The 7,777-nt window shown below is 38.4% G+C and overlaps 1 long non-coding RNA gene across 1 annotated transcript; it reads left to right on the top strand.

Annotated features, from left to right (window-relative positions):
- The first annotated feature begins 5,957 nt into the window (after positions 1–5,957).
- Positions 5,958–7,529, top strand: LOC142174753 (uncharacterized). The gene is made up of 2 exons (XR_012703808.1): positions 5,958–6,276; positions 6,816–7,529. It is a non-coding gene; the product is annotated as an uncharacterized LOC142174753 (long non-coding RNA).
- The last annotated feature ends 248 nt before the right edge of the window (positions 7,530–7,777 follow it).

Genomic DNA, 7,777 nt, shown 5'->3' with positions numbered 1-7,777 from the left:
GTTTATTCTTGGGAACCCATGTCACTCTCCTTAAATCGGTGATTTTGAAATTCTTGACTCCCTGATTTGCTATGTACTGATTTTCGATTGTCTCCATATGCTGCACTTTACTTTGTTTTCTTAGATTATTTGGCTAACCGAGTATTTCAAAGATTCTTTCCTTAATTAAACCTCTATGTACTTACCCCTAATTGTCTATTCGGCACATGATGCTTACTTGATTTCTTTCCTTAAATGTTTTCTGCCCATTACCGTTTGATTTTAGCTCCTTAATTAAAGGAAATCCTTATACTTATTTGATTTTAATTGGTACATAGTTCCATAATTACTGCTAAACTATGATCCTTGCCTTATTTTCTGCCTGTCTTCAAGCTATAAATACCATGCTCTTTCATTAACACAGAGGAACACACTTAGTTCTGAAATCACTTACACTCAAAATATTCTCTCATGCTACTTGTACTGTGGCTTGTCTTCAAAGTGCTACTACCTGCTTTTACTATATTTTGCTTCTTTGAACATGTATGTTCTGATTAAGATTTCAGCATCATAACAATATGTTTACTTAATACTATTTCCTTTTTGTTTGTCTACAGCTTGTGTTTAGTCCAATACTTAATTTAGCATGTTGTAATTTCCTTCTACCTGTTTCAAATCTATTATGTGTCCTAAACCCCTACCCCAATGTGTTCGATACTGATGGTTTGTTTGAGGCATGACAGTATTAATTATTGATGTCTATGACTCAAACGTGATTCCCCTGGGATCATAACCTCTATGTTACCATTATGTGATTGTGTATTCTGGTTGATTTTGTAAGCATAAAAGCACTCCTTATTGTTGTGCATGCCCAGAATTAACTAATGCCTAAGTGCATAGGCTCTTTGCAATCCCCAATCCCTGAACCCCTTTATGTGAAGTCCTTAACTCTGTAATTGTTTCCCAGCACCTCTTTTCCTCTTCTTTACTTTGTTTCTTCACCTGCACTCTCTCTTAGACTTAAGTTCTGCCCCCCCTCTTGTGAGCCTTGCCTTGGGACCCATGAGCTCCCTCTGAACTTGGACACTTAAGGGTTGACACTTCCACACTGCACTTGTCCCTATTCTGGTAATACAATTTGGGTGTGAGCACTGCCCGGAGTCCCATTGAGTCTCTTAGGGAACTTTAACAAACTCAAATTGGAGAAAGGCTTTGAATCAATGGTCTTTGAGTTGGTTTATCTCGTAACTCAGAGAGGAAGTCAAGAATCAGGCCTCCTCTAGTTGTACTTTCTTTGTATTTTTCTGTTATGATGTAATTTGTTATTCTGGTTTGTAATAAGTTGTAATAAACACTTGGGGCTGGCTAGTGAAATGGGTTGGGTAACTATGCATGCAAGGGTAGAAAACCTGCCTATAGGGTGTTTTAACTTCTGCATATTCGAACTTCACGTAGAAAACCTGCCTATAGGGTACTTTTAATGCTGAATATTCAACTTTCATGTAGAAAACCTGCATACAGGGTACTTTTAATTCTGCATATTCAAACTTCATTTAGACGCAATGCCTATAAGGTTTAAAACAATGCCTATAAGGTTTAAAACAAGTAATGCATATAAATCATGCCTATAGGGGTTTCTTAAATCAATCTGATTCGCTTTCATTCGCAGTCAATGTTAGATAACATGATCCTAGGAATAAAAATCAGTAATAGTATATACTACCACTTGCAGAACCTGTAACCAGTTTAGGTTTTTTCATTCTGCTTCTTTTAATAACCTAATTCCCTCGCTTAACAAGGTTTAACAAGCATGCTTATAGGATTTCGAATAATTTATTTCTAGCTTCTACTATCTCATCACCTTTTAAATTTCAGTAGATATCATGCCTATAGGACCCCGTATAAACACTTAGGCAAGCCTTAGAATAATAATTGTAAAAATGAATCTGTTAATCACTACAACCAGCAGGCAGGCCTGATTCGGACTTCTTATCTGAGTTATGCAATAAACTAAAACTGCCTCAACAATCTCATCTCCCTCGTCTTTAATGCTTTTCAATCAGACCTAAGCAGTATGTGTAAGACATGCTACTTTATGTGTTTGTTCGAGGAGGTATACTTGAGCCTATATGCTTATGTATTTCCCCTTTTATGTGCAATATGTGTTTTTGTATGTCACCTTAGAATTTTTACCTTTGAAACTCCAAATAAGCCCAGCATCCCTCACTTTTAGGATTACTAGTCCTAAGTGCCTCCGAGATTGATAGGAATGGGACGGGTAATAGCATGCAATAAGTAATCGAGACCAATCCACGCTTTAATACCTTAACGGGGTGGGAAGGGTAGATATGGATATGATGACCACGCGATAATGTCACGTGTAGCCCCTCATTGAGGAGTGATTACCGGACATTGTGTGGGGTGATCCATATTTTGTAATAAACCTAGGACCTCCTTTCCTTTATTCTTTATTCTTTTAGCAATTTAACTCCTTATTCTAAAAAATCAGCTTTTCTAATTATTCTTTCAAAACTTGTTTACTTTCAAACCATTATGTGTTAAAATCCCCTATTATTTGAGCCTTATTTGATTATATATTAATTGTACCTCAATTCACAATAATTGTGTGGCCGGGAACCACACTAGTGGATTTTGAGGGGTGCCTAACACCTTCCCCTTAGAATAATTTCAAGCCCTTACCCTATCTCTGGTTATTCAAATCGAACTCTTTTGGTGTCCTAATGCACCATAATCATTAGGTGGAGACTCTCCAAATTCAAACCCAGTTCCCAAAAGGAATGAGTTGTCTCTCCAAATGTCACAAACCCGATTTTCGCTTAGGATAGAAAAAGGGGGCGCAACAGCATGGCGACTCTACTGGGGATCTTTAGGCTTTTACAATTTCAGACTATTATTGTGGATTTATACCTCTTTTTGTGCAATTACTTGTTTATTTCTTTTAAGCATTCAATTCCCTTTTCAACTGCAAAATTGACTTGTCTTCTTTGTTTCTTTCCTTACTACTGCTTTAAATTATGAAACTGCTGTATTTACTGCTTTCTTAACGTGAAAATACGGGCCAAGATGCTTTTAATTATTGCATAATTATGCTCAACATCATATTCCACTCATGCCAAAAAAATACCATAGCAACTATTATAATGAGTTGTTGTGCTCTTCTGATATTATCACCCATAAATCCGAAAAAGGCATATTTGCAGTAAAACCAGTCGATCAACGGTATAGTCGACGGTTCTGTGCCTTTACCCCTTGAGTTGTCCGCTCAAGGGTACCGGTCTAAAACCCCATAGAAACCTTACTATATTTAAACTGTGCATGCATCATGGTCAAACCTAGCCGAGTCAGTTATGTTGTCCGCATAATGACTCTTTAAGATAGCATTGTCTAAAGTCCACTAGGTTTCCCCAAAACCCAAATGGACAATACCACGTTCTGTGTATTAATTTGCAGAACTAAATGTTTTCATGCTAATTGTTGATATTAAATAGTCGAGTCCGGTGGGGGTATGATCTTAACCCTTTTGTTTTGCAGAAAATAAATAACGAGGTCCCCAATTTCGGTATGGTTAGCACACCCTCACTTTTTCTAGATTAGTGGAGGAGTCTTCCACAAAATGACCAAATCAATGAGTGGAAAGAGAGGGCCGCCAAAGCTAGCCAAAAGTTGGAATATCTAGGATACAGTCTGCTGGAATTGGAAGGAAAAGTGAGGAAGAGAGTCGACGACATCCAGAACACTAAGGAAAACGGAGGAGAACACCTGGCAAAGGCATTTTTACTGCTGAACCTACACGAGCTGGAGGATTTAATCAATGAGAGCATTCAACCTGAGGAAGGTCCTTCTCGGACAAAATAGATACGAGTTTTTCTTTTCGCTTTATAAAATGTAATAAGGCCAATGGCCATTAGTGATCTTCATTTCCTGTTTGTCTAGTGTCGATTTGGGATCCGTCTACTTTTATCAATAAAATGAGGCATTTAGCATTTTAAGTCCTCCAAATCAATTTGTCTCTAGGCCTACCTCGGGCACAAAGAGGTCCCCCAAATTAGGACACGATTTACATTCTTGCGCTATGTGTTTAAATATTGCAACATTTTCTTATAATCCTCGCTAACTTGTTACCTTTTTGTTTTTACTTTTGTTTTATTATTCCCCTCCCCACTGGTTAGTTCGTGCACTCTAGCAACATCATCTTATTCCACGAGATCCAGGGGCCCTCCACCCACTCCTCCTCTCAGTCCTGTTAAAAACAAGAACAAAGGGAAGATGAAAGATTTGAACAATGCCAGAAAGGAAAACTTAACTGAAAGGGTAGAAGTCACTCATGGTCATGGTACTCAGGTTTCCAAAGAAAATACAACCCAACACGAACAAAAGCTGTTGAAGTTTCAAGAAGAACTTGATCATTTTCCCTCACCACTCCAGATGTCAATTTCCCAAATGCTTAGAACCCCACACCTCCACAAAATATCCCGAAACCACAAAACCATCCGGCTCCTCACCACCACTACAACACCTGCCATACTTCCAACAATACTCCACTGCTCATCCCAGAATCCCAAAACTCCACAAATGACCACTTCCACACCCATCGTATGTTACATCTCGCATTTTCGTACGTTAAAAGTTTCATCTTCGGTCAACTGATGTAGAATCGGGGATGAGATCATCTTGACATTAACGTATTAACAAGCAATAAATAAGTGCCATGAAGGATAAAGGATGCACGAATTATAGAAAATGAGATTCGTTGAAAATGGACAAGTTGGGATAAATGACAGATCAAGTAATAATACCCGATAATTACAAACTAGTACCATGCAAAGTACCATATGACCACGGTAGTGTAATATATAAAATATATATGAAGTATTTTGAAAATAAATAGAATTTTAAGTAATTTGTGATAATTTTTAAATTATGCGAGTAGTAAATTAATTACCAGGTAAAGAAACATTTCCCGGTTAACTAATAAGGGGATAAAAAAAATTAATAAAATAATCCACCCTACTCCCCACGTGGCAGTGTGCCATCATTAAACATATGACTCTTGGTCATATGTATATCACGTGTAAATCCCTCCATAACCCATTAAAATGAGTCATTTTGTAGAAAGACACATTGACTTAACATAAGTCTTGAATGATATAGAATTTAGGATCCATTGGATACTTCTTGAAAATAGAAAAACGAGAATCAGAAGATTCAATTCACTCTTCGAATTGAAATCAATAATTTGGAAACAGTAGCTTCAAAAAACGTAAGAACAAGAATCCTTTCGTCCAAACATTTCAAAACCAAGCCAAGATCGCTCCAAAATTCTAAGGATATCCACTGTAAATTTCGCAAGAAGCAGATTCAGTTAAATAATTCAAGAAACAGGTATGTTAAGGCCCTCCCTTCTTTCTTTTGGCATGGTCTAGATTATACGAAAGAAATGAGCAAATACACAGTTTCTATAAATTATTCTATTCATATAAATAGTAGAGGTGTCTATATTCTTGACTTCCCATGAGAATTATTATTTTCTTCTGTTCAAGGGTCTCAAAACAATACGCAGTTTGAAAAATTTATCCGGAAGGAATATTGAGATTATTACGTATTTTTCATGCATTTCGTACATGTGCATTGAGCCATTACCAGATGGCGTTATATACGCATATATATGTAAATATATGTATATGGGATATGGGAAAAGGTTACGACGTTATATACGCATCACCACCTGATCAGTTGGTATATGATGATGATATTGCCCACAGTGGCTAAAATATGATTCAAACGGCGTTATATACGCGTATATATGTATGTATTACGCGTATATATATGTATATATATGTATATGGGATATGGAAAAGGTTATGGCATTATATACGCACCACCACCTGATCAGCTGGTATATGTTGATGATATTGCCCACAGTGGCCGAGATGATATGATGGGATGCCCCCAGTGGCTTGATGATATTATGTACACCATACCTATGCACGTGCACGTGCATGACATTTACACGCACGTGCATGACATTATAAACGTTTCAGTATTTACAAAGTTATTCAAATTTAAAAATGTGTTTCAGTATTTCATGTTTCATCTATGTCTTTTACGTACTAATTTCCATGCCTTACATACTCAGTACATTTTTCGTACTGACACCCTGTTTCACGGGGCCTGTGTTTCAGGTGCAGGTAGGCAAGCTGACGGTCCCCATTCTTAGGATCCCTGATCAGCGAGAGTTGGCGTGCTCCATTTGATCCGGAGCTGCTTTTGATATTGGTACGATACGTTTGTACATATATATGTATATGAGTATGACGTGGCTCAGTCCCATCTTTGTACAGTTATGTTTCTGTTAGAGGTCTGTAGACAGTATGTCTAGTTGGGTTGTATGTGGCCTTGTCGGCTTTCAGTTTTGATGTATAGTTGTCTATAGCAGCCTTGCTTACTCGCCCACTGTATACTGCCTGTATAAGTACATATGCCTTGATGGCAGGCTTCTTTCACGTATGTTAATTTTGTAATGCAGCAGATGTTATTCAGGTTCATATTTTAGACGCATGCTTAGGGGTGTTTGACAGGTAAGACTCAGGTGCCCGTCGCGGCCCATCGGTTTGGGTCGTGACAAAAGTGGGATCAGAGCAGTTCTATCCTAGGGTTGTCTGCAGACCGTGTCTAGTAGAGTCTTGTTTATGGGTGTGTCGTGCACCACACTTATAGACAGGAGTCTACAGGACATATAGGATGTTATCCTCTTTTCTTATCTTAGATCGTGCAATATAAGCATTCGTGTTCCTAACGATGTGTTATCTCTTTAGCGATGCCTCCGAAGACTACAGCCGCTAGCACGGGTCATAAGGCTACAAAGGTGCCAGAAAGAGAGATAAGTTATACTATGGATTCAGACCCATCAGAGATCATGTGTTCTATTGAGGAGGATCCATCCGAGGATCCATATGAGCCATCTGTTAGAGTTGTTTCAACCACTTCGGCAGTAGATGGGGTGAGAGGAGTTACGACCTCACCAAGGCCCTTAGTTTCACAGCCCGTTGATCAGGGTATGAGGGGAATAGTGCATGGATTGTCACAGCCGGGATTCCCTCAGGCTCAAAACTATGTCAAGGTATTTGAGGACACCAGCTCTTCTGAGGTTCCTGATAGTCCACAGTCTTGAGAGTCCGTCAATCAAGCTTCTTCAGTGTATGTTATGGGATATGCAGAGGAAGAAGATAGTAGTCGGGCCAAGAGAAGGAAGGTAACTGATAAGGACATGAAGATTCCGCTTCGAAGTGTGTCTGATCGAGGTTCTTATGTAGGACGAGGCAAGGACCCTCTATTGTAGGCTTCTTACAAATGCCAGTTTTTGGTTGGTGGGTTCCACCTTTTCTTAGAATATTACCATGTCAGGGTTTTAAAGGTGTTTGGTTGTTTTATGAGGATGTAGGGAGCCCCGTCCCGACTTGTATATATATTGGTTATGCCTACTTAGAGGCTTTGTAGATAGTATCATGTATATAGTTTTGGGTATGATATGTCTACGACCTAGTCGACCACTATGTATATAAACCTTTTTCTAAATTAGTTATGCGAGTTAAGTCTTAATGTTGTTATATATATATATATGGATGTTGTCGTAATGACCCGTGATAAATTTGAGAACAAACAAGGATAAGGTACGTGGTGCTCGGTTAGGTAGGACTTGATATTATAATTGATATGGATTGATTGGCCTTTTGTTATGCTAACATCAAGTATAGACCAAAGGTGGGTTGATTTCAGT

Source organism: Nicotiana tabacum, chromosome 3 (genome assembly GCF_000715075.1).
Source record: "Nicotiana tabacum cultivar K326 chromosome 3, ASM71507v2, whole genome shotgun sequence".
Lineage (NCBI taxonomy): Eukaryota > Viridiplantae > Streptophyta > Magnoliopsida > Solanales > Solanaceae > Nicotiana > Nicotiana tabacum.
Note: the sequence above shows the minus strand (reverse complement) of the source record. Positions and strands in the feature narration are given on the sequence as shown.